General features: G+C 33.2%; 8 non-coding genes across 8 annotated transcripts; 7 read left to right on the forward strand and 1 right to left on the reverse strand.

The window, feature by feature from the left end:
- Positions 1-7,237: 7,237 nt before the first annotated feature.
- Trnai-aau (transfer RNA isoleucine (anticodon AAU)) lies at positions 7,238-7,311 on the reverse strand. The gene has a single exon. It is a non-coding gene; the product is annotated as a tRNA-Ile (tRNA).
- Positions 7,312-11,528: 4,217 nt separating this feature from the next.
- Trnak-cuu (transfer RNA lysine (anticodon CUU)) lies at positions 11,529-11,601 on the forward strand. The gene has a single exon. It is a non-coding gene; the product is annotated as a tRNA-Lys (tRNA).
- A 5,851-nt stretch (positions 11,602-17,452) lies between these two features.
- Positions 17,453-17,526, forward strand: Trnai-aau (transfer RNA isoleucine (anticodon AAU)). Its single transcript has one exon. It is a non-coding gene; the product is annotated as a tRNA-Ile (tRNA).
- A 572-nt stretch (positions 17,527-18,098) lies between these two features.
- Trnai-aau (transfer RNA isoleucine (anticodon AAU)) lies at positions 18,099-18,172 on the forward strand. Its single transcript has one exon. It is a non-coding gene; the product is annotated as a tRNA-Ile (tRNA).
- Positions 18,173-19,091: 919 nt separating this feature from the next.
- Trnai-aau (transfer RNA isoleucine (anticodon AAU)) lies at positions 19,092-19,165 on the forward strand. The gene has a single exon. It is a non-coding gene; the product is annotated as a tRNA-Ile (tRNA).
- A 508-nt stretch (positions 19,166-19,673) lies between these two features.
- Trnai-aau (transfer RNA isoleucine (anticodon AAU)) lies at positions 19,674-19,747 on the forward strand. The gene has a single exon. It is a non-coding gene; the product is annotated as a tRNA-Ile (tRNA).
- Positions 19,748-20,663: 916 nt separating this feature from the next.
- On the forward strand, positions 20,664-20,737 carry Trnai-aau (transfer RNA isoleucine (anticodon AAU)). The gene has a single exon. It is a non-coding gene; the product is annotated as a tRNA-Ile (tRNA).
- Positions 20,738-21,266: 529 nt separating this feature from the next.
- Positions 21,267-21,340, forward strand: Trnai-aau (transfer RNA isoleucine (anticodon AAU)). Its single transcript has one exon. It is a non-coding gene; the product is annotated as a tRNA-Ile (tRNA).
- The last annotated feature ends 6,419 nt before the right edge of the window (positions 21,341-27,759 follow it).

Genomic DNA, 27,759 nt, shown 5'->3' on the forward strand with positions numbered 1-27,759 from the left:
AGTTCCAAAATCTGAAGTAAAAAGAAATATACGAAACATTTTGTATCTAACTGCTTGACAATATGCAATATGCTAAATTGCACGAAGTTACTCATGTGTCTAAAAAGTCTGTTTAAAAATATTTACTGTATTTTAAGATTTGAAAATGTACTTGTTTGTATTCAAAAATATACAATTTTACAAAAATCTATATATATAAAAGAAAGTCGTGTTAGTTACACCACTTATAACTCAAGAACGGCAGAACAGATTTGGCTGAAAATTGGTAGGGAGGTAGCTCAGAGCCAGGAGACGGACATAGGATACTTTTTCGTTCGACAGCGTTCCCGTGTGACTTGACATGAAACGTCAGTCACTATAAAACGTGGTATAACAAAAAAGAATCAGACTTGGAATAACAAAACGCAAATGACAGCTATGTAATTGACGTAAAATGACAGCTATGTAATGACGTATGGATGACAATTTGATATTTGTAAGAAATCAATATTAAAACTATTTCTATTAAATAAATAATTAAGAAGTGGATTGAAGTGAATTGAAGTTTAATTAAAAGTGAAGTGAAGTTTAATTAATAATGCCGCGACCAGCCTGACGCTCTGGATCGTACGCTTAGGAATTTTAGAACTGAGTAACGACCGATGAGAGGTGTTGTGATACTGTTTGCAGGTGTGCCAAGAGGTATAAAATCGTCGTTTCTGTGGACTTCTGTCAAACTTTTAAGGTTGACCACAAATATGCGCGTACATTTGGGTGGTGATAGTAATGCAGCACAATTTTCAAGAACTCTTTTGGATATAGAAAATGGAAATATTTTAAATAATGATGGTGAAGTACTAATAGAACCAACATTTGCTACTAGCGTAACTAGACAAGATGAATTAAAAGCTAATGTTTACCCGTCGCCCAAAATTTTAGAAAAAGCGGATGACTGGTAACGCGAACGAGTGATTTTAGAACCTAAAAACGATTCTGTTCTAAGCATAAATCATAAAATTCTTTCAATGTTTGAAGCCCATCAACAAACTTATCTTTCTATTGATAATCTGACTGATCAAGATGATGCTATTGATATTCCAATCGAATTTTTGAATTCTTTGAATACATAAGAACTTCCTTGGCATAAACTAAACTTGAAAATTGCGGCTTCAATAATACTTATGAGGAATCAAATGCACCGAAATTATGCAATGGTACTATGCCCTATAAAGCTTTGTTTTGCTATGTCTATCAATAAGGCACGGACACTGAGGGTTGCAGGCATTTATATCACCAATCCCTGTTTTACCCACGGACAATTTTATGCTTACAAAAAAGTATTTTAACCATAATAGAAATATATATAGAGATACTTTATAAAAATGATTAAATAAAAAAGGCACAATATAAGAAAATAGTAGTTTTTCATCCTAATTTTTTTATATAAAATAGTTGAATACCTCCCGGGTGAAGTCGGGTAAACCAGCTAGTACAATATAAATTTCATTTAATCAATCAAAAAACTTTAATTCATTATTTTTTTTTTATTTGAAGTTCCTTAAAAAATATTGACACTTTCCAAAATGCATCCAATATTCTTAAGGCAAGATAAGATACTGTGCAGACAAAAATGATTAAAATAGGTTCATTAATTCTTGAGATATCTTAAAAACAAAAAAAGAGGCTGGAATGCGACCCACACTGATAACTTCCCATCCCGTCTGTCGATTTGTCTTGCTTAAAAGTTTGTCTTTATGTACTCGTATCAATTTTTACCAAATTTGCGTACTCTTTTTGTAGATTTTATTTTTTATATGAAAAAACGGACTGTTGGATTTTTATATTAAAATTACTGAATATCGAAAACAATATTTTTTGTGAAATAAAATAAGTTTCAAGCCAATATTTTTAAGTTTTGAAAAGCTGTTTGAGCCGAAAGTAAATTTTTACCAAGTAAAACTTGGTATTGTTTTATTTTAGAGTTTTATTTTTTGTAAAAAAAACTGTCAATTCGATTTTTTAAAAATTTTACCAACAATATTTCTTATGAGATAAAATTACTTTAAAGCCAATACTTAAAATTTTTAAAGAGATATTTGAGTCGAAAATCAATTTTTACCAACTTTTATACATTTTTTTTAGGTTTTTATTTTTTGTAAAAAAACTGTCAATTCGATTTTTTTCAAACTCTAATTGAATGTTGAGAGCAAGATTTTTTGAAAGATAAAAGTAAATTAAAGCCAATATCTCAAAGTTTTGAAAAGATATTTGAGTCGAAAATCAATTTTTACCAACTTTTATAAATTATTTTTTTAGGTTTTTATTTTTTGTAAAAAAACTATCAATTCGATTTTTTTCAAACTTTAATTGTATGTTGACAACAAGATTTTTTGAAAGTTAAAAGATAATTAAAGCCAATATCTCAAAGTTTTGAAAAGATATTTGAGTCAAAAATCAATTTTTACCAACTTTTATAAATTATTTTTTTTAGGTTTTTAGTTTTTGTAAAGAAAACTATCAATCCGATTTTTTTCAAACTTTAATTGTATGTTGACAACAAGATTTTTTGAAAGATAAAAGTAAATTAAAGCCAATATCTCAAAGTTTTGAAAAGATATTTGAGTCGAAAATCAATTTTTACCAACTTTTATAATTTTTTTTTAGGTTTTTATTTTTTGTAAAAAAACTGTCAATTCGATTTTTTTCAAACTTTAACTGAATGTTGACAACAAGATTTTTTGAAAGATAAAAGTAAATAAAAGCCAATATCTCAAAGTTTTGAAAAGATATTTGAGTCGAAAATCAATTTTTACCAACTTTTATAAATTTTTTGTTTAGGTTTTTATTTTGTGTAAAAAAAACTGTCAATTCGATTTTTTTCAAACTTTAATTGTATGTTGACAACAAAATTTTTTGAAAGATAAAAGTAAATTAAAGCCAATATCTCAAAGTTTTGAAAAGATATTCGAGTCGAAAATCAATTTTTACCAACTTTTATAAATTTTTTTTTTAGGTTTTTATTTTTTGTAAAAAAAACTGTCAATTCGATTTTTCTCAAAATTTTTCAGAATGTTGAAAACAATATTTCTTATAAGATAAAATAAAATTGAAGCCTTAGTTTCAAGTTTTTGAAAAGATATTTGAATCGATATTCAATTTTTACGAACTTTGAATAATGTTTTTTTTTAGATTTTTATTTTTTATAAAAAAACTGTCAATTAGATTTTTCTCAAAATCTTATCAGATGTCAAAAACATTATTCTTCGTTGCACAAAATTTTTTTAGAGATAAAATCGTATTTCAGTCGTAAAATTTTGGGGGTGGCAAATTTTTTTTTTCAGTTTTATTGATTTAAAAAAAAACCGTTATATTGATTTTTTTCAAAAAATATACCTGTTTGGTATCACGTTACAATCTATTATATAAAATTTAATTCAAGTCTTTAGCGTTTTTGGTTCGTAAGATATTTAGGGTTAACCAAAATTTTCACCATTTTTTCAAACTGCTATAGTAAAAAAACCACCCACGCAATTTTCTTGAGAGCCCTTTCTGCATCTTTCTGCCTTATTATCTGTATAACAAAATTTATTTGAAGTCGATATCTCTTCTGGTTCTTGAGCTATAGACAACGAAAAAAACGTCGCGAACGTACGGACGTACGGACGTACGGACGTACGGACATACGGACGTAAAAACGTACGTACACACGCACGCACAGACATCTTTCTAAAAATCTTTTATTTCGACTCTAGGGACCTTGAAACGTCGAGAAATGTCAAAATTTTCAATTTGACAAATCGGACCCATTACAATAACTTCCTATGGGAAGTTAATAACGGTCGACGCAGGGGACAAGGACAGACAGACAGGCGGATGGAATCGGGGGACCCACTTTTTTCGACTTTTCTACTATCGTTATGTCGTGTTTGATTGAATTCGAATTTTGTTACGAATGCAATACTTGCCATATAGTTCCCATGTGTCGCAAGTAAAACATTTAAGGACCAGCCTTCATGAACACAAATTTATGAAGTAGATACAATATCGATTAAAGTTATGCACTGCCTCAAATAATCACCATAATTTAAACAACAAACAGAGCTGGACCTAGAACCCAGAATTGTGAAACACTTTCTTTTATTTGATTTCATCCGGAATATTTTGTTTCTCAAAAAAGTATACACTTTGCGATTGAATCTTATACAAGTTTTTCTTTTATAAAAATGCAAAAGCTTAAATTTACTTTTGTTCGAAACATCCAAAGATTTATTTGCCAATTTTTTGCAATATAAATACGGATAATGAAAAAAAAGATACTGCCGGGATATTTTATGTGCATAAATTTCTTGCAATCGAATTTATTTTCTTCTTTCTAAAGTAAGATTAAAAATAAATGTCAAACAAATTGATTCTTATAAACTCCCCACTTCCTTCTCTGCCTTCTGCGACCATCATCGGGACAGCAAGGAAAGAAAAAGAAACCGACTCCTATATCAACATTGATGGATGGCTCTACTAAAAATAAAAATATTAGATTCCTTAATATCTATTCCATTCAAGCATAAACGCCCATTGGTATCTCACATTTTACAATATTCAAATTAGAAAAAAGGAAAGCTCGTACAAATAAAATCCCAATTTAGAAAAAAGGAAAATAAAAAACAACGAAAAAACAAAAACATATTTTTTAAAAGAACCACTTAACAAACGAGATATTCCAAAGACGAAGAGTACAAGTTCCACAAGTGAAACGAAGGACACCGAAGTGGATCATAAAAAACAAAGCGAGCAAGGCGTATTCCAGCAGTAGCATCAATACCCAATCCAAATCTCTCCACCACATGCCGCGCCACGGCAACCTTCAAAGCTCCCTATATGGTCTGTGGAAAAAATAAAAGAATATATCTATTGGAATTATCGTCATAGTCGTCGTTGTCTTCGTCGTCGTTTTCGTCGTCACAACTGTCAAACCCTGAGCTTTCCAAATCAATTCTTCCAAGATGTCTCCCCCGTTTGGAATTTGAATTTTTTTTATTTTCATTTTATTTTCATTTTATATTTGAATGATGTCTCAGTTTTCGAGCCATTGAGTAATGGCAAAGTCGTAAACTACCACACTCCTCCCACACCATAGAACCTATCCCACCAAGGCACCAACAACCCGATCCCATCCCCGTTGTCGATCCCAAGTCTCAACACAACTCGCTTACTGTTGGTCTTGGAGTTGGAGCTTGAGCTGGAGAGTTAATAAGATTCAAATGTTTTCGAATTAAGCCAGAAACCAAAGAGTACGTGACCGTGATTCGAATGATGATGACGACAATGAGCACGACGATGATGGTGATGGTTGTGCCTTCGTCTTCGTCTTCGCTTTGCCATGAGCTATAGAAGGCAGGACCTTCTGGTGTATTATATAGGAAATAAAATTTAGGAAAGTCTCGTAAAAACCCCACGAATAAAATCCGCAGAAGGCAGAAGAGTATCATCAGAGTAAATTCGAAAGTGTTAGATGTGTGTTAGCTACTGTCGTATAGACCACCCTACGGTTACATTCCTCTGTTATAGTTTTGGTTCGGGCTTCGGGTGATGTAAAAGTAAAAGGGTTGAGTTCGAAAATAGGGAATTCCTTTCCTGTGAATTTTTATTTCCGCTGAGAGAATCGTAAAACAAACACGGCGCATAAGAACAAAAACAACAACAACAACAAAAAATCATACTAAATAGAAACAATTGGATACGTGGTAGAAAGTATTTTCAAATTCCCAAATAGGGCTGTAAAAATAGAGGCAATTTACAGAAGCATAAACGCCCATTCCGGGGTTTTATAGTTTTGTGCCTAATCGAGTGTAACTAGGGGTTTTATTGCAGCTAGCAGAGCTTAGGGTAGGTAAAAAACGAAAAAAAAGAAATCAACATTATTAAAATTGCTGATTCTCTTTTTTGTTGCTTTTTCTTCTTGGTTGTTTTTGGTAAGAACAAAGGTTAAACTCAAGGCGCATAAAACTTTTTTGCATTGAAGTTTTTTTGAAGTGCTTTAAAATAAACTTCATATTAAATCTACCAATTGAATCGATTCAAAAGAAGGGTGTTGCCCCGCCATATCCCAGCTCAATTTCGCTATAACAGCTTTCGGTCTAAAAAGTGTTAAGCTATTAGTTTTATGGGACCAGCAATTGAGATGACGCACAGATAAAAAAGGGGGATTCAAATAAGTATTGTTTTTTTGAGAATTTTGATACCAAATACTTCACAGCGATAAACTCGATGCAAATTTTACCGATAAAAGACTTCGTGGGTCAACTAAAATTCTTTTATATTTAAATTACGTAAGGATTTATTTTATTATTTCCCACATACTAAGAGAATGTAACCTTTCCGAATACTTCAAATAAGTTGCGTTTGTTTGTTGCAGTCAAATTAAAAAATACCTGAAAGTGTGTGCAATGTTTCACGTTACGTGTTTAATTAAAATAAGTGATACAAGATCTTTTGTTTGCAATACGACCATATATTTCTGTATCTTCTTCGTAACTAAAACAATATTCCCAAGAATTCTAACCACAGATATTCCTTCTTAAGCCGCACTACACGAATTTGTAATTCTTTGCCTGACTTTGTATTTTCCAATCAAAATCCTTAGGCTATATACCTTATCTAATGTACATCGGAATCATAAATTAAATCAGATCAAAATTGTCTTATCAATCTCACTATTTTTGAGATTATAAAAGTATTCATATTTCCTTAAAAGCGGGTAAAATGTAGGAAAATAATACGATTAGAAAGTCAAAAACAAGTGGATTTATTTTGATGATATCTTATTTATTTGATTATTCTTCACGTACAAAAGTTATTCTTCTACTTTCTGTAATCCAATATTGAAATATTGCAAAGATTAACGTGCAAAATGGAATTTTAAATATTTAGTAATATTTGTAGGCATAAAAGAGTGCATTAAGCTATTCTTAAAAGATATTCTATCTTTTTCATATCAAACTTTTCTTTACATCTCTCATCATGCATTGTTTTATTATAGAAATGTCCAAAAGATTAGGCTGCGTCTTCGATTAAAGCCACCAAAAGACCTATACATTTTTTCGAGACATTTTTTACAAAACCATAACAATATATTCATCTAAACCTTTAATCTCATAATTTTATTTTTCTACTTCAAGTATTTTTTTTCTATGACTCTATCAATTGACTTTCGTGAATAAATTTATGAACCAGATTAACTTTTTGTTAATAAAAATATACTTGGCCCATGGGGGGATCGAACCCACGACCTTCGCGTTATTAGCACGACGCTCTAACCAACTGAGCTAATGGGCCGCGTGATTATCAAGTTTCTGTTGTGGCACACAAGTTTTTATGAGTATGTGCTATTTTGAGAAGCGAAAAGAACAATGTGATCTATTCAATGTGAGAAAAGTTACTAATTTGATAGCAATTGATGGCCCATTCTATAAGTTTTGCAAGGTTTCAAAAAAAAAAATGATATCATGCACATTTGTAACAATTTAAACACTACTAAAACTTTATTTCTCTTGTTGAAATTTACGAACAGAAAAATAAACAATATGAAAAAAAGCTTGATTTAATTTTGCCTGTCTTTTATGGCTAAGATCAATCTGTTCGAATTAGATAGCAGAAGATGTATGTTGTTTTCGTTTATTTCCTTAAACTAAAAATTTAATATTGAATTAAATCCAATATTGATGAACATTTTTACTGACAATGGGGACATCATTGAAATCAGGTGACGTATTTCGTGATAACTAATATTTTTTAAGAGTAAATAAGTCGAAAAATAATAATAGTTGGGGTGTTGAATGCGAACTATAAACAACTTTATCGTTTTCGATTTTAAGTAAATTAGAGCCAAAATAATGTATACAAAATGCAAACACTTTGTGATGTTTTTTTAAATTTTTACTATCAGCTTAAGTAGTACTTTTCTGTAAGCAATTTTTTTTCTGTCAGTTATCAGTAAGTAGTTCATTCATTAAAATTTTTTTTAAATAAATACATAAACATTTGTTTTTGAATTTGAAAGCTTTCGCTTTGCCGTCAGTTCGACTAGTAACTTTAATTTATTCTTACATTGAACAACTTTGTTTTAAATTTCAGTTTTAATTATATTGATTTTTACATATGTACATCTACTAGTTTAATCATATTCACTCATAATCAGTTTTCTAAATCTGATAGTTGCCAAGCTTTTTCCAATCTGATCTATTAAATATTAGAATTTGGTCTTTAAGAGTGATAGAGAACTTTTAAAATATGAGAATGTCTTGTATCTGGAAAATGGACAAACGCTTATAAAATGGAAGCAGTCTTCTTTGGATTGGTTGATGATTGGTTGGTTGAAACTCTCATTGTATGGTTTACCGTTGACACATTAAACTTCGCATCTAGCTTTGAAAATTAAAGAATTAGCTTTTTTAGCTTAAAGATTCATTGAAATAGTTATTGTTACTTAGATTAAATTTTAATTGGCTATATAATATTCGACTTTCTGATTCAATAGCTGTTTTCATAAATTGATTCCGAACCGAGTCTTCATTAAGCTGGATAATTTCATACATTTTTTCTTTAACATCTAGAATGTTACTTGTATTAATTTGCATATCTATACCATTTTTGTAATATCACCAGTCTTTGTTCCTTATTTCGTATATCAGCATTATTTTGCTCAGTCGCACATTTGGAAAACCTTAGACTTTAATAAAATAATCCGCTTGTAGTTTTAAAGTGCTTGTAAATAACTTTGGTAAGCCAGTTTCTAAGTAGATCACATAGTTGGGCGTGTTGATTGGTAGGTTGAAGATTTTTTTTATGAAACTCTTCTGAAATTTCTCAATTTCCTCATACTCATCCATTCCCCAAACTTGATCTGCATAGCATAAAGTGGACTTCACAACTGAATAAAAAATTTGGTATTTGGTAGACAAATATACAAAGTTGTTGGAGAAAATGTTTCTGCATGTTAAGTTTATTAGACTTTGTGATGTTTTGGCTTTATTGTCAAGGGGCTTACTAAAATTCAGTCGTGGGTTGAGGTTCACTCCAAGATATCTATATTCGTTTGTCACTTCCAAACTTCTTCCGTTGTACTTTCAACTTCAGTCCGATTGGATCGCGAAAAAATCATTATTTTTGATTTGTCTGAATGGATTTATAACCCCCATTTATCGCAGTATGCAGACAGTCGGTTTATCATCAATTGAAGATTTTCTTTCGATTCCGATAGTATGACCATGTCGTCAGCATAAAGTAAAGCATTTATCCGAATTCCGGCCATTCTTATTCCTCCAGGTAAGTCGTTAACTATGTCATTAATGAATAGTTAATATAAAAAATGTACTAAGCGGACATTCTTGTTTGACACCAGAATCAGTACTAAACCATTCAGAATAATAATCCCAAACGTTAGCTTTTGTGTTTGTATACATATTCTAGATGAAATGTAAAAATCTGATTGAAACACCCATCTGCGAAAGTTCGTATAGTAAAGTATTGCGATTTACCAAATCAAACGTTGCTTTGAAGTCGACAAATATAGAGTAAACCTTTTTATTTCTTGCCTCAAATGCTTTGACTATCGATGACAGAGTAAAGATTTGGTCAACAGGGGAGTCATTTTTCCTAAATCCAGCCTGGAACTCTGATAATATCTGTTTCTCTTCTACCCACTTTTCCAAATGGTCGACAAGAATTCCGCAAAATACCTTAGCTATAATATTCATTAAAAATAAACCTCTGTAGTTTGAGACGTCATTTATGGAACCTTTTTTATGTATTGGGAAGATAACCGATTTTTTGTACGAGGAAGAAACTTCCGCTTTCCTAACAATGTTGTTAAAAAGCACAACAAGTTGCAGCTTAAAACTTCCCGATGAATTCTTAAAAATATTCGTACGGTACACCATCTTCACTTGGTGCTTTATTATTTTTAGTTTTTCGTAAAACTGCTTCTATTTCAAACATAGATATATAGGTGTCTAATATATCATCGGTGATGAGAGGTTCAGCATAAGTAAAGACTAAGTAAGAGTTTGTTTGAAGAAGGTTCGAGAAATAAGAGGAAAGATCAGCGGCGGATACACCTATGCCAATTATATGTTGAGTACCATTAATATTCTTTGCAAGTTTCCAAAATTCCTTTGTATTCTTTGCTCTGAAAGTGATTGTGCTTGTTCATTTTCAAAACCAAGTTTCTTTTTATAGCATAGACGTTTATACTGAGAATTCGACTGTATGTACCATTTACGTAATTCTTAATTGTAGGATCTGTTAAATGCTTTTGAAAGAGCAAATGATTTGTGTCCTTTTGTCACATACCGAGAATATCGAGGTTTTCAGTCTCATTGATGCAAGTGCCATCCATGGATAATGGCAAAGGAGGTATATCACGTTTTAACCATACAAGACAGCATTGGGTTTTCGAAGCTTTAAATTCCACTCGGTTTTTTAATCCCCATTGAACAATGCTGTTTAGGTCGGAATTTAATGAGCTTATCATATTTTGTCGTTGCAGTTCCACATCCGAAGAAGAGGGATGTGAATCTGAAAACGAATATGAAAAGCTAAGAGTACTATCGTCAGCGAAACAATGTATTGGATTAGATGTTCCAGACAGGAGATCATTAATAAAAATGAGAAAGAGTGTTGGAGATAAAACAGAGACCTGGGGCACACCAGCATTTATTTTATGGTTTGGGTAATTTTTCATAAAATAAAGACTTGTGATAGTATACAACAAACTGGGCACGATTTTCGCACTCGAAAGAGTCAATACCTGTGACATCTTTTATTTTTTTAAATCACTCTAACTTATAAATTGTTCGTAGAAAAAATCAAGCTACTGAAACATCTCGTGATCTGCAAAGTTGTTTTCAAACATTTTTTTTACAACACATACCGCTCAAAAGATACAACCTAAGAACGTACATATTCGACAAAAAACCTAAATAAATTTAATGCTCACATGGGTTCCCTTAGGACTTTTTGTCACTTATTTATAGTGAATTCATCAGTCTCTGTTGCAATTGTTATCGATAGGCAAATTATTTTTCTGAAGTATTAGCTCTCTTTTGGATATACTGACTTTAATTGAATTTTTACTTGTTTCAAAATTTGAAAGTTTTTGCTTTTTCACATAATATCATCAACTTATATACTGAATAAAGTTTCAGAATTGTGTTTATATTTCCAAATTGGCTGAAAAATGACGAAGTTATTTAATGTCGAAATAGGTTATGTACTTAATTTATAAATTATGTACCCTAATAAAATCATGATCTTTAAAAGCTTAAAGCTTCTTATAAAATTGAACACAAAAACATAAATATTTTTGTTGTGCGTGACTAAGCAAAACATCATATTAACATTTAACACCGTCAGCATAGCTATTCAAGCTTTTATGCCTTATCTAAGGCGACAGCTATAAGAAAAGACTTTAAAGCACACGTGGCATAAAAATAAACAAAAATCATCAGTTTTTCGAACGTCGAAACTTTTACATATCGAAATAATTTACAACTGCCCGGCTAGCTCAGTCGGTAGAGCATGAGACTCTTAATCTCAGGGTCGTGGGTTCGAGCCCCACGTTGGGCGAATTACATTTTTTTCTTAATTTCCTCAAAGCAATAAATCAACTCATAACAATTCCTTTCTAAAATACAAATAAACATAAATTAAAACCCTCCCTCTCCTGTCCATAACCTCATCTACACAGGAAAGGGTCACAAATTAAAAAAAGGAACATCAGAAACAGAGTCCAATCAGGTCAACACTATAACTTTCATAGGGCTGGACTCATGTACCTTTTTGTACATCGCCTTGGTCGTTTAAAAGAGAGATGATTGGGGAGGGAAACCCTTTTTTTGCACTCCAATGCGCTTACCTTATTTGTCATCTGAGAATTGATGACCCTGACTGCCTGACTCGTCGTCGTTCGTTGTTAAACGTAACGTATAACGTTCACCCGAGTGCCGGAAGTAAGATTGTTCTCTTCTTGAATGACTTTATAATGGGCAAGGGCTAGGGGGAGATATCATCAATCGGCCAAGGGTATACGTTTATACGCAATATTTATGCTCCCTACTGCTGAAAGCCTATTTAATGTGTGACCGCAATAATTCATTGCTGGAACCGAATTAATTACTTGCACATTTTCCATTTGTGAATGTGGTTGACCGCAAACGCAAAGCCATCCCTTTCTCTCAGTCCTCCTCATGCCTACCTTACCTAGTCCCATTCCCATTCCAATCCTTTGGAATACTACAGCATCGACAGTTTCAGGTTGCGGGCACTGCGCTGGCAGGGTTGACGAAGTGGGAATTTATGTGGGGTTGGATAAAAAGAGGTAGGTATCATTGGTCAACATATTTACCACCTGCCTACCCCCATGGGGTTATGGGGGATGGTATGAGGAAGGTGTTGTTGTTATGACATCGCCTGGGATGGGATGATAATTGGATTTTACTATGTAAAATGATAAACAGATGATGACGACCAATCGAGTGAAGGACTGACCCGTCGCACGACCAAAGTGACGCTTTTGACAACGACGAAATTGACACACAGGAGGTATATAAGGAGAATCGAAACAAAATGAATCTATAGTAGATATATTCATATACATTACCTTACGTATGTATGTACATATGTATAGAAACCGTTGATGGAAATGGCGATGGCGGTGAACTGGCGGCGTTTTCGGTCAGATGACCAAAATAGTATGCTAATTAATTCCAACCACACGTTCACATTATATAGAAGATGGACAGGACATATTATGTACATATTACTTAGATTAAGAATTATCTATGTATGTATATAAAATATAAATATGTTTGTATTCATGAGGACAGGGTTTGAGTTGGAAAAGGGCTTAAAAATCTGATCTGCGGATGACAAATTTTACTAAATTTACTTGAAGTAACAAAAGGTGGTTGCTTTGAATAGTAAATATTGTGTAAGGTGAGTTGTCAAACTATTTCATGTTTAATTTATTAAATGGAAATGAAAGGCATCAGCTGCGCTTTCTAATTTTTTGTACGTAAATACATTTTTTAAGTGATTTTAAAACTACCACAAATACAACAGGAGGTATTTATTTTCACAATAAAACTTTTTTATAAATTAACTTGGTCGGATTAATTTTTGTTAGAAGATGAAAATCATTTGAAAAAGAAATAAACTTTTTGATAAATATCAAAATAGTGTATGATGGCGTATGAGTAACATTTTTTCTCATACATTTCATAAAATGGCTTAATGAGAAACTAACAACAGCGTCAACATAAACGACATAAATACATAATGTTAGGTTTTATTAAAAATAATTATTAAATTAAAATGTTATGTTTTTACAAAAATAACGAGGGTGTTTAATTTTAAGTTTGCTTTAAAAGACGGACATTTTATTTAGGGTGCGTTTAAAGTGTTAAAAAAAGTTCTATTGGAAACAAAATTTAGTTGCGCGAAGGGCCATTAAAAAATTTTGTCGTGTTAATTCAAATATGACTTTATTTTCTTTTTTCCTAAAAAAACATACAATACCATTTAATGCATTTATAAAATTTGTTTTGTTTTGTTTTTGTTTGTTTGAATAAATCAAATATTTCAACTAACTTCGATGAAAATTTCTGGCAGAAAATAAATCACTTCAAAAAACAACGTTTCAGATTAAATATCTGAATAAATTCTTATTTAAAATATTAAACACACGTTCTTATAAGTTTCATGAATCCAACATTATTTTGTACATAGGATGCCTAATCAAAAAATTTCATGTATTAATTTTTTGGATCGAACTCAAAGAAAGGTTTATATACAACTTATCGAAGTAGAACCTTTTATATATTGAATCGCTTTTAAAAAGATTACAATTAAAAAAAAAAGAAGAACATAACTCTTGTCAATTATAATAGAAATAATAAGTTTATTTCTTTTTATACCAATAACAATTATAAATTAGACAAGATACTACGAAATTTTATTATATTTTTGTTGTTGAAGTTGAATAATAAGTTATTTGACTATGCGAAACCTAAGAATAAGTAAAAGTATACATGATAATGATATGTTTATGAAATAACTTTAGAATAGTAAAAGTTTAAGGATTAAGTTATTATCAAATGAACGCAGATGGAATTTGAACATTTTTAAAGACACGAACTAAAAATATCGGCTAGGAAGATGTTTTTTAATGGTGAGATAAGCGTTGAAAAAAAAATGGTGAAATAAGCAGTAAGGTGGTGCAAGATCATATTTTCACCTTCTAGTGGTGCCCGTTGGATACTTGAAAGGTGAACTAACGACGAACGTTGGATTCATCGGCTCGAGAACTGTGTCACCTGATTTACCTTCTCAGGAAGTAGGACCAATGACCAACTATCGCTCTGTAGAACCAGCTCTAACGATCTCAGTTATGCGCAGGCCTCACAAGCCGGCCATGAAAAGAATTTTTAAATTGTGATGAAAACACAACTAATAGCCTCGGATGAACGGACTGATAATGTTGACACCCCCCTCCCCCGCAAGCGAAAAACGGTTTAATGTGCGTACACTCAACCGACCACGCAAAGCAGAGCAGCGTGCCCTCGCCGAAATCAAAGCTGATGTGACAGCCCTCCAGGAGATGCGATTTAATGGGCCAGGCAATAGGAAGATTGAAGGCTGTGATTTCTACTATGGGAAGTGTCTACTCGATGAGGAAGCGCTTATATGGATGTGGTTTTGCTGTCACAGGGAAACTAAGGCAAAGAGTTTTAGGATTTCAGAAAATAAATCACTTCAAAAAACAACGTTTCAGATTAAATATCTGAATAAATTCTTATTTAAAATATTAAACACACGTTCTTATAAGTTTCATGAATCCAACATTATTTTGTACATAGGATGCCTAATCAAAAAATTTCATGTATTAATTTTTTGGATCGAACTCAAAGAAAGGTTTATATACAACTTATCGAAGTAGAACCTTTTATATATTGAATCGCTTTTAAAAAGATTACAATTAAAAAAAAAAGAAGAACATAACTCTTGTCAATTATAATAGAAATAATAAGTTTATTTCTTTTTATACCAATAACAATTATAAATTAGACAAGATACTACGAAATTTTATTATATTTTTGTTGTTGAAGTTGAATAATAAGTTATTTGACTATGCGAAACCTAAGAATAAGTAAAAGTATACATGATAATGATATGTTTATGAAATAACTTTAGAATAGTAAAAGTTTAAGGATTAAGTTATTATCAAATGAACGCAGATGGAATTTGAACATTTTTAAAGACACGAACTAAAAATATCGGCTAGGAAGATGTTTTTTAATGGTGAGATAAGCGTTGAAAAAAAAATGGTGAAATAAGCAGTAAGGTGGTGCAAGATCATATTTTCACCTTCTAGTGGTGCCCGTTGGATACTTGAAAGGTGAACTAACGACGAACGTTGGATTCATCGGCTCGAGAACTGTGTCACCTGATTTACCTTCTCAGGAAGTAGGACCAATGACCAACTATCGCTCTGTAGAACCAGCTCTAACGATCTCAGTTATGCGCAGGCCTCACAAGCCGGCCATGAAAAGAATTTTTAAATTGTGATGAAAACACAACTAATAGCCTCGGATGAACGGACTGATAATGTTGACACCCCCCTCCCCCGCAAGCGAAAAACGGTTTAATGTGCGTACACTCAACCGACCACGCAAAGCAGAGCAGCGTGCCCTCGCCGAAATCAAAGCTGATGTGACAGCCCTCCAGGAGATGCGATTTAATGGGCCAGGCAATAGGAAGATTGAAGGCTGTGATTTCTACTATGGGAAGTGTCTACTCGATGAGGAAGCGCTTATATGGATGTGGTTTTGCTGTCACAGGGAAACTAAGGCAAAGAGTTTTAGGATTTCAGGAAGTAAGCAAAAGAGTGACGAAAATCCGCATTAAGGCAAAGTTCCACAACCTGAGCCTTATCAGCGCGCATGCCTCACGGAAGAGAAGGACGACAAGACCAAAGAAGAATTCTATGAGCTCCTCGTCAAAACATACATATGAGCAATGTCCCAAAAACGATGTTAAAATTCTCCTGGGAGATTTTAACGCCAAAATTAGGTAATCCGAACACATAGCCTAAACGACATTACATCTAAGAACGGACTCAGGCTTATCGACTTCCTAGCTGAGAAAAACATGGTGTTGAGTAGCACTGATTCCCTCGCCCAGATGTCCACAAAGGTACTTGGCGGTCCCCCGATGATCTAAAATGCAACCAAATCGATCATGTTGCTATTGACGAAAGACACTCCGCTAGCAACACAGATTCCGACCGCTATCTAGTTGGTGCTAAAACTGCGAGTACGAATATCCATGGAAGCTATTAGGCAAACAACAACCTCGAGGAGAAGATTCAACTTTGGAAGACTGAAGCAGGAGGATACCGCTAATGCCTTTGCCGGCCGAGTATCCCTAGAGCTTGCCAGAAACCCTAAAACGGGCGAGATGTGCCCAAACATCCACTGGCCGAAGAGGTGCTAGGTTTCTCACAGCCGCCAACAGGGAACCGCTAGTTTGATACTGAATATGCTCAGGCAAAAAAAACCAAGACGGAGGCATACAGATTGTGGTAGCAAAGAAGGACACTCGCCAGCTCTACGTCGATAAGAGAAGGGAAGAGAAATGCTTGCTCAGAAGAAAGAAAAAAACCCATAAGCAGCGTGAAGTTTAGTAGATCTAGGGACGTTTTAACAGGAAACAGTTGTGGAGCTTTTATAGAAGAGTCAAAAAGAAAACAACAGGATTCACTAGCCACCCTGGAGACTGCAAAAATAAGATAATACCGTAGTCGAGACGCAGTCAATGCTAAAAATCTGAAGAGATCATTTCAACCAGCTGGAGCTATCTGGTAAGTAGCATACTAAAGTTTGGTCGGAAAAAAGCATGCCCGACTAGTGGAACTTAAGCACCATCTGTCCGATCCATACTAAAGTTTACTGCTTCTCTGCGCATACAGATAACATCTGGCGAAGAAGATTTAATCAGGAGTTATAAATGCTGTACAGCAACTTGCCACTGGTCAAAAAACTGCGTGTACAACGCTTACGATGGCTAGGGCATGTCGAGCGAATGAACATCGAAGCTCCGTAAGTTATTCCACCCCAAGGGTGAAGGAACAAGAAGCAAAGGCAGGCCTCATCTCCGATGGAGTGATCAAGTTGAGGCCGACGCACGTCAACTTGGTATTCCAAACTGGAGGCAGCAAGCTATAATCGAGTAGGCCCGCGAAAGTTATTACTTGACGCCCAGGAGCACAGTGCGCTATAGCGCCAACTCAACTAAAGTAAAGAGATAACCAGTAAAAACATTTTTGGTCTTTCGAAATGAACTTTCCCTTAATAGCTTTTGTTGTTTAACTTTTACAGTTAGAATGTCTGGAATTTATTTTTAAAACATATTTTCATCTGGCCCATTAGCTCAGTTGGTTAGAGCGTCGTGCTAATAACGCGAAGGTCGTGGGTTCGATCCCCCCATGGGCCAAATTTGTTTTTATACCAATTATAAAATCGCACATATATGTACTTGATTAAAATTTTAATAATCTCTGTTCTATCCAAGATATTTCAAACTTGTTATGTCAAATTTATTTTCAAGTTTCAGTCCTTGTAGATGGTAATGAAATGAATAACTGACTATCCAGGCACGAAAAACAATTAATTTATTCTTTCTTCGAATATGATACAGAACCAGATTAAATATAAAATTATTAATTTGTTTAATAAATATTCAAGTTAAAGATTAAAAATGAAGCGATTTAACGCCTTCATAAATAATATTCTAATCAAATTAAACAAGTCATGTAGTTATGAGCTGGAAGCTTAATCCAAATATTTATACCAATCAGTTCTAGTTAACTAAAAATGAAAATTATCAGTCAGACTATAATAGCCCACTTTTAAAAATTAGGACAGCACAATTGTATGACAAAATCTTTTCGGCCTTTCAAGATTACGTATCTATTCTTCAAAATGACTATAAATAAAAACGCATGTGTGTATCACCTTAGGACCGTTAGAATATCGGCGATTTAATCGGAAATCAGATTTTCATGTGGCCCATTAGCTCAGTTGGTTAGAGCGTCGTGCTAATAACGCGAAGGTCGTGGGTTCGATCCCCCCATGGGCCAAATTCGTTTTTATACCAATTAAAATCGGACTAAATAATATAGTTTTAATATGTATAGATAATTTTGTTTTCTAATTTATTGCAAAGTCTTTGTTTTTTAGAATATGATGAGTTTTTGCAAAAGAACAGAAAATTTATTATTTTGACGAATATCGTACAAAACCGTTATAATGAAAAACAATATATTTTATTTATCTGGCAGTTTCAAATTTATTTTCAAATCCTTGTTTTTGGAACAGGTAATAAATGTTTGAGTATTTCGTCGAATATGGTTTAAATATCCAATTTAAACCTTTTAAACAAAGTAATATAATGTCATTATACACATTTGAACCAAGCTTAAAAAAATAATTGTTTTTGAGTAAAATATTTTATACCAATCAATTCTAATTCATCAAATATAAATTTAGACCAATTAATTCATACATGCATACAATTGAATACAAATAAATGCCTATAATTGTGTTCAAAAAGGACAATAAAATCGTGGAATAAGCTGTTAGAGCGTTTTCGACATTTCGAGATTAAATTTCTATTCTTTGAAAATCCGTTTTACCGTTAGAATATCGGCAGTTTATTGTTAAATAAAATTATCAGCCGGCCCATTAGGTTATCAACATACACATTTGAACCAAGTATATAAAAATAATAGTTTTTGAGTAAAATATTTTATACCAATCAATTCTAATTCATCAAATATAAATTTATACCAATTACTTCATAGTAGAAAATACATGCATATAATATCATTTTATATCATTTAATTCAGAAAAGCCTATAATTGTGTTCAAAAAGGACAATCAAATCGTGGAATAAGCTGTTAGAGCATTTTCGACCTTTCAAGATTAAGTTTCCAATCTTTCAAAATCCTTTTTTGAGTTAGAATATTGGCAGTTTATTGTTAAATAAAATTATCAGCTGGCCCATTAGCTCAGTTTGTTAGAGCGTCGTGCTAATTACGCGAAGGTCGTGGTTTCGATCCCCCCATGGGCCAAATTTATTTTTATACCAATTGCAATTTTAACAAAACTTAACAATTTAAATTGAATACAATTTATATGCTTTTAAAACTTGTTTGCAATTATTATTATTTTATATGTAGGTTATTTTGAAGCTAAGTTTCTGACAATTGGACCATTAAAATTGCTATTTTAGTTTTCATAGTATATGGTCGAATTTATAAGAAACAAAAATGTGCTCTGTGTAAAAATGTTTTCAAAACTAGGGCAAAATAAATAAACTCGTATCAAACTACTTTTATTTACTTACCATGTCCGATTGGAGTCAAAATGAGTCACAAGCTTGAAACAAGTAAACATTTAGACCATTCAATTCATAATAAAAACAGCTTATAACCGAATTCAATAAAGACAATACAATCGGTGTGTTGGATTAGCTGATAAGACGTTTTCGACCTTTCAAAATGGCGTCTCTTTTTATGGATAATTCTATTCCTTACCGTTAGAATATCGGCAATTTATTTTTAACTAACATTTCCATCTGGCCCATTAGCTCAGTTGGTTAGAGCGTCGTGCTAATAACGCGAAGGTCGTGGGTTCGATCCCCCCATGGGCCAAATTCGTTTTTATACCAATTAAAATCGCACTAAATAATATAATTTTAATATGAATACATAATTTTGTTTTCTAATTTATTGCAAAGTCTTTGTTTTTTAGAATATGATGAGTTTTTGCTAAAGAACAGAAAATTTATTATTATGACGAATATCGTTCAAAACCGTTATAATGAAAAACAATATATTTTACTTATCTGGCAGTTTCAAATTTATTTTCAAATCCTTGTTGGAACAGGTAATAAATGTTTGAGTATTTCGTCGAATATGGTTTAAATATCCAATTTAAACCTTTTAAACAAAGTAATATAATGTCATTATACACATTTGAACCAAGATTAAAAAAATAATTGTTTTTGAGTAAAATATTTTATACCAATCAATTCTAATTCATCAAATATAAATTTAGACCAATTAATTCATACATGCATACAATTGAATACAAATAAATGCCTATAATTGTGTTCAAAAAGGACAATAAAATCGTGGAATAAGCTGTTAGAGCGTTTTCGACATTTCGAGATTAAATTTCTATTCTTTGAAAATCCGTTTTACCGTTAGAATATCGGCAGTTTATTGTTAAATAAAATTATCAGCTGGCCCATTAGGTTATCAACATACACATTTGAACGAAGTATATAAAAATAATAGTTTTTGAGTAAAATATTTTATACCAATCAATTCTAATTCATCAAATATAAATTTATACCAATTAATTCATAGTAGAAAATACATGCATACATTATCATTTTATATCATTTAATTCAGAAAAGCCTATAATTGTGTTCAAAAAGGACAATCAAATCGTGGAATAAGCTGTTAGAGCATTTTCGACCTTTCAAGATTAAGTTTCCATTCTTTCAAAATCCTTTTTACAGTTAGAATATTGGCAGTTTATTGTTAAATAAAATTATCAGCTGGCCCATTAGCTCAGTTTGTTAGAGCGTCGTGCTAATAACGCGAAGGTCGTGGTTTCGATCCCCCCATGGGCCAAATTTGTTTTTATACCAATTGCAATTTTAACAAGACTTAACAATTTAAATTGAATACAATTTATATGCTTTTAAAACTTGTTTGCAATTATTATTATTATTTATGTAGGTTATTTTGAAGGTAAGTTTTTAACTATTGGACCTTTAAAATTGCTATTTTAGATTTCGAAGAATGTGGTCTAATATAAGAAACAAAAATGTGTTCTGTGTAAAAATGTTTTCAAAATTAGTATAAAATAAATAAATTCTTATCGCACTACTTTTTTTTATTTAGCTTGGCCGATTTGATTCAAAAACTCAAAAAAGCAAACATTTAGACCATTCAATTTAGATTGTAAAATACATACTCATCTTGTGCGAGTACTATCAGAAAAGTTTATAACTAAATTCAAAAAAAGCCAATACAATCGGTGCGTCAGATTAACTGATAGGATGTTTTCAACCTTTCAAAATGGCGTCTGTATTTTTGAAAAATTCTCTTTCTTACCGTTAGAATATCGGAAATTTATTTTATACTAAAATTATCACCTGGCCCATTAGCTCAGTTGGTTAGAGCGTCGTGCTAATAACGCGAAGGTCGTGGGTTCGATCCCCCCATGGGCCATTAAAATATTTTGCGCTATTGTGCTTCCGCCTTAATTTTGATTCCTTTTCTCCTTTCCATTCATTACGTATGCGTCTATTTAATATTTCCCGTTCTTATGTACGATATACATAGGTTTTGGTTGATCCAAAGTAATGCACTTTTATGGCATCAACAAAACACACATAACCAAGCCGTTATATTTGGCTATAAAAAGGTATCCGTAAGAACCTCTAACAAGCATCCATTGAGCAGCATGTAACTGCTATTTGGACTTTATTTCTATTTTTTATATCTTCCTGCCTCCCGGTCTATATTCTCGTATAATAATGCTACGTTGTTGTGTCTGTTTCTATTTTTTGTATTACTAACGACATCGGAAACAACTTAAACCAGAGGGAACTTATATAAGTTGTACCTATCTATTCGTTTCTATAACGTCTATATAGCATTGACATCTAGTTGTAGCTGGAAACTGGAATCTGTCTCTCTTTTGGGCCAAACTACCGCATGGCTAATTGAATCCTCGAACACCGCAAGATCGAAAGCTCATTGAATTTTATGACAACATACGACAACGATGACGACATCGATGGCAATGGCTATGGCGATGGTTGACAGTCGTGGCTGCTGCAAAATTAAACTTTCCGTCGAATCGGGGCTGCGCAGCGATAAAGTGATATAAAATTTTACGATTATTATTTTCGATTGCTATACGCTTCCTTGAGCCTTTACTATGTTTCGTTTCATTTTGGATTCGATGGCGGCTGGTTTGGTTTTGGTTTTGGTTTGGGTTCGACAGTGGCACAAAGTAGGTGATTCTTGTACACATTTTGTATTTTGTCTGTCGTCAGCATCAGGAACCAGGCATCAGCATCACCATCGTCAGCAGCGGCAGAATGAGCAGCGATTGAATGCCGTAGCGTAGTTGTGAGGCACGTCATAAATGTTGTAAGTGATTAAAATGACAATAGAAACTGGGAGTGATGGAGTGAGAGTCAATGGGGCGAACAGGACATGTGAATAAATTGGGAAGGACCCTCCGCAAATCCTTTATCCTTTATCATTTCTGTTTTTTTTTTGGTTTTAGTATTTTGCTGTTTTTTTTTTAGGGTATATTGTATGTGTTTGGTTGTGGGTTGTCATTTTAGTCGACTGAAGTTTTATGCCTTTCTAATTCCCATTGTTCGGCCTATAATATGTGGCTTCTTGCTTAAAGTCGACTAAAGTAGGTATAATACAGTAGATTCTATGAAATAGGCGTCACGTTCGTGTTAGCAAATAAGAAGCGATGACACTGTCTCGCGTCCCCATTCTGTCTGAAAATGGCAACCCTCTCTATGTTATAGGAACTCATATATTTGTTTTTAATGCTTTTTATATCATTTGGGTACAAGTTTTATCGGCGCTCGTAATATTTTGTTCCTTTTTTTAGGCATATCATTTTTTCGTCTGTGCGTTCAATTGTATTTTAGTATGAATTAGAAAATATTATCTTCAAAACACACATTAATGGTTTTATGTCTTGACTTATAAAAAAAACGAAAATAAATTCTAATGGCTTCAAAACAGGAAATTATGACACAATTTAATGTTAAAAAATAACACAGCAAGTTCTATAAAGCTCTTAAAGAGTGAATTATTTGAGCTTAAATGTTTTTTTTATTCCCACACTCGATCATAAAGTAAACTTGACGTATTTGGGATGATAGGATCGTTGGTATTAAGAGTATATTTTAAAGGAAAGAATAAAACTTGAATTCAGAGTTTCGCAAATCCGTTTAAAACAAACTTTATTTCTTTTTTAATCGTTTTAACATTCTGGCTTATAATTAATGGCAACGTAAATGACGTTATCTCTAGGTTCAAAGACATCAATTTTGATCTTGGACAAAAGAAGCGGAATTTTAGAATTTTTGAAATTTTAGAATTTTTCAGAAGAGGACGACGTTGATGATTGATACTCCATGCTTAGAAATGGCGCAGTCGTGCTATGGAAAATGTTCAGAAGATCTAAAATTTCGTTACGCATTGTTTGTTAGAGCGAAATAACACATGTGAAATCTTTCTTGCCATACAAAAATCAAAGCACTGGGAGATGCTTCTTCATCTTTTTTTTTCTCTAGAACTTATGCCTCCCAAAATCACCTGTGGCCTGGCCCATTCACTACAACAGACCTTCAATTCTTATGGAGACACGGAAAATGGCTTGGTAAGTGTTTTTCTTTGAAATAAAATTCAGTTTCTAAGAAAATTATTCACAAATTGCCCTTGAAATGGCAGGGAATGAAGTTATTTTTTGACTTAAAAACAGTGGTCTTAAGGTTATAGATCCAAATTCATAAGTATGTCTTAACGAAAGTTAGAACTTTTTCTTGGAAAACCAATAATCTTTTCAGTAGACACTTTAAATCAACCTTTTTCATTTTTGTTTTTGTGTCTATTTGCACTTAAAAGGATTTCTTATAACACCGCAACCGGCATATAAGGCCTATCACAATGAAGCTTTATTAAATATAAATATTTTCTTAAGATTCAAACTCGGAGGGAGGGGAAGATTTTAACTTTGGTCATGATATTATAGGCTTCATCGTGATATAGTCTGTAAAGAAGGGTTGCCATTAAATAATCGGTTGGGTTCCCCTTCCCCGTTGAAAGATCAAAACTCATAATTTGTTCGGTCCAAGCGGTGTTAACTAACCAGATACCCTTGGAAGATATCAACAAAACAATAACAGAATTGGAGCAAACATTTTGTGGAGCCTTCAACTTTAGGAGCCTGGTTAATTCCTAAATCGTTGAACTCTAGATTGGTAGTAATCAGCTCCCTAGATAATATAGCAAGCCACGAGTTAGTATTGAAATCAGGTAAATGACAACCGAAAGTATATCATATGTACAAATTCCATCGGCTTTTCATAGTGAATTGAAATAGGACCAAATTCCTAATTTGGAATTATGTTCGGTAGACCAAAGATCAACAAGCTTTGCATCAAACCTCGCATCCACCCCAAACCCAAACAGGGGAAGCAATCATGACTTAAGTCTCAGCACTAAGCAGTTCAATGTTATTTAACAAAAATGCACCCTCTAAATTTCTATATGAAAGCTTCAAGTCCTTGAATCTCAAAAAGAAAATCCAACACTTTATTCTCATTTTAAAACAGCACCAGTTTTATGCGGATATCCTGAAAATAAACACACTATGACGGGAGATGTTTTTGATCCTTATTTCATAAAAATTTGACAGATATTGCAAGTTTTATTAACTTCACAATGCTTTTGCGATAGCATCTTACCTCTTGTTAGTAAAAAAACGTTAGTACATCATAAACAAAGCTGTTACTTTTTTTCAAAATCAAAATGTTTCCTGAGACAGATCGCCCACCAATAAATTCAAAAAAGCTTATTCTTGAACTTTCTACAAAAAATCCCTACCGTACATAACTTTCCCGAAGACTTTGATAGTTGTTGAAATTAAAAGTAGGCCTTCAATCAATCTCTAAAATAAAATAAAGAAAATCTTCAAATACGGTCAAGTTCCTGTTAATTGAAACCCCAATGATGCCATGTTTTAAAAATTTGGTTTAATCGGGTTTTTCAATAAGAGCGCTACAAAAGTTCTTTTAAATAAAACAAAAGCGGTTTTAGATATCAATGAAATTCTTTATTTCTGTGAAAGGACGTTTGATGCGATTATGTATGGACTTCGATTTCTTTTGCATGACCACTACATAAATCGGCCGATACTGCTGCAATTTCACGTTCGATATTCGAACGAAGATCATCAATCCTTGCTTGCTTGTTGGCGTGATCGATCCTGCCAAGCGACTGAACCATTTCGTGAGATAACACGTTCTAGAAACTTGGTTTCCAATAAATTGGTTGTGACATTCGATGTGTAGCTTGTGGCGCCGCCGCGGCCGTGCTGTTAGAACCACATGTCCTCCAAGTTCATATCATTCAATTGGGGCCAAAAATATTCGGTTATCATTGAACGGTAGCGATCCCCGTTCACAGTAACGTACCGGTCTTTATCATCAAGGAAGAAGTACGGCGCAATGACGCCACCGGCCCATAAACCACACCAAACCGTTATTTTGTCGGGATGCAATGATGGCTGATCAATACCACATGTTATGTTTATTGACAAAGCAGCAAGACATAAACCTCATCGCTAAAGATTGTTGTTCGATGAAAATCCGAATCAATTCACGAACATACAACACTTCTGGTGGTCAATCGGCTTTAGTTCTTGCGTCAATTTAATCTTGTAAGGATAAAGGCTAAGCTCTTTTCTCAAAACTCGCTACACAAAACTTTCAATTGTTGATCTACTATTACCATTATGTCTACCATAAATTGGACGTAGCGCTCTTAAATCTGAGGCCACTGACTGCGAATTTTAGAAGAAAATTCTAATATTTTTGACCAGACATTGGCTCTTATATCTTTCCATTATGAAATGGCAAACCTTACTGAAGAGAAATGTCAAATGTAAAATTTTACTAGAGCATTTATTTCTTTAACTTTTCCCTAAATTCAAAGACCTTAAGTTATTTTTTTTTTTTTCATTTATTCTCCCCAATTTTCTAAAATAATAAATGTCCATACTTATAAATACTTACATATCTGTTGAAAGAAACCAAATCAAACTTTTGGCAAAAGTTAAACATACATTCTCATCTCTCACACATTTCGTTAAAGCACTAAAAGGACCACTAATAGGACTCCTGCATCCATAAAACTCATCAACAGATATTTTTGAAAGTTTTTTTCCTTGACAAATACCTACCCTCAAACAAAAACAATCCCTCCAAACTTTCACCTGCTTCGCACGAAAAAAAAAATAAAATAACAAAGATTAATGGATGACGACTCCAATTAGCCATTCCATTAAAATAAAATAAATGACACTAACACAAAAAGAAACAACTTCTGCAGATATTCACATACATATTCACTGTACATTCGCCCCATATGCTGTTATCATAATCAGATTTTCGTAAAAACTAACAAATTACCAACAGAATTCTTCACTCAGTCCTTTTGAAAGTCAATTATTGTGTCCTAGCTTCAGCACTGAGTAAAGTACAGTACAGTGTAGTGTATAGAATATATTCACCCCATCATCGTCATCAACATCAACATCATTGAAACAAACAAAACTTCCATCAAGAATATCTGTCAACGTCAAAAACAGCTAAAAGGACATTTAAGCAAACTGAGCCAAAAACCCAAAACCACCTAACCAACAATACCCGTGATCAACTCACCTGTCACAATGTTCACATATTTGTTCACGTTTTCGTCGTTGTTTTTATAAATATGTATTTTTGCTTTGCGTTTTCGTTGTTTTTGTTTTCGGAAAACACAACAACTCAACGACTGAAGGACTGAACTGAACTAAACTGAGTTGCTTCGTGCAACTTTGATTAAATCATCGCTCAAAAAAGGAACCGTTTCGTGCGACGCGGACTCTAACTCGAACTGGAAGGCGCGCGAAGGACATTCCCGTGGACATGTTTTCCCATTTTCACTTTATTTGTACACACTTTTCTGGGACGAATGTGTATGTTTTTCAGTTTTTTAATTTTCAGTTTTCTAGTGCTGCTCCTTGTATAGTCATTCGCTAAGCGAATTAACCAATCCATCATAATCATCGTCCTTTTCGTCCTCGCATGGAGCATGGAAAATGCGGAGAGTTCGGTGGCAAAAACTGGCAGTGTTGCAAAAGCATAGACTCCCCGTCGTCCCCAGCTCCCATCCCACCCATTTATTCATCCAAATAGTGAATAAAAGTATCATGTGTGAGTGTTGGGGTGGCAACACACTGCAAGGATGTTTATTTAGCGAAATATTTATTTAGAACGCCATTGTGCTACCAAATAGCTCAGCAATTTAAAACGACAACAATCGTATATTGTGGCAAGATGAGGTGGCGATGGTGATGGCGGGGCGTTGGGAAGGGAAGGAAAGCTAAAATTAATTGTTTCATTTCCATCTTTTGTCAAACTCCTTTCTCGTCCTCGTATGTGACGAAATCGCAAGGAGAGCATGTTTTAAGAATGCATATTCACATTCTGACAATTTTTCAATTTTTTTGTTGTTGTTTAATTTGAATTCGAGCAAGGAGCAAGGGCGGGCGTTAAGGTGGTTTTGGGTGTGATGGATTGGTGATGGGTAGCTCTCCTACGGTGGGCGTTATAGTTTAGCCAACCCCTCAGAACCGGCTTCCCAGCATGAGATTTGAGCAAATACAATTAACCCCTCACATAACCAACCGCAATCAAGGATATATGCAGAATTATAAGATCTAGTTAGATATTGTCTGATGTGAAATTATACGAGTGGGTGCAAGTACATCGCACATATTTTTGGGGTTGGCATAAAATTAATGGAAATAGTGAAACGTACATATATACCCATAGAATAGAGGT

This window comes from Eupeodes corollae, chromosome 1, assembly GCF_945859685.1.
Source record: "Eupeodes corollae chromosome 1, idEupCoro1.1, whole genome shotgun sequence".
NCBI classification, from domain to species: domain Eukaryota; kingdom Metazoa; phylum Arthropoda; class Insecta; order Diptera; family Syrphidae; genus Eupeodes; species Eupeodes corollae.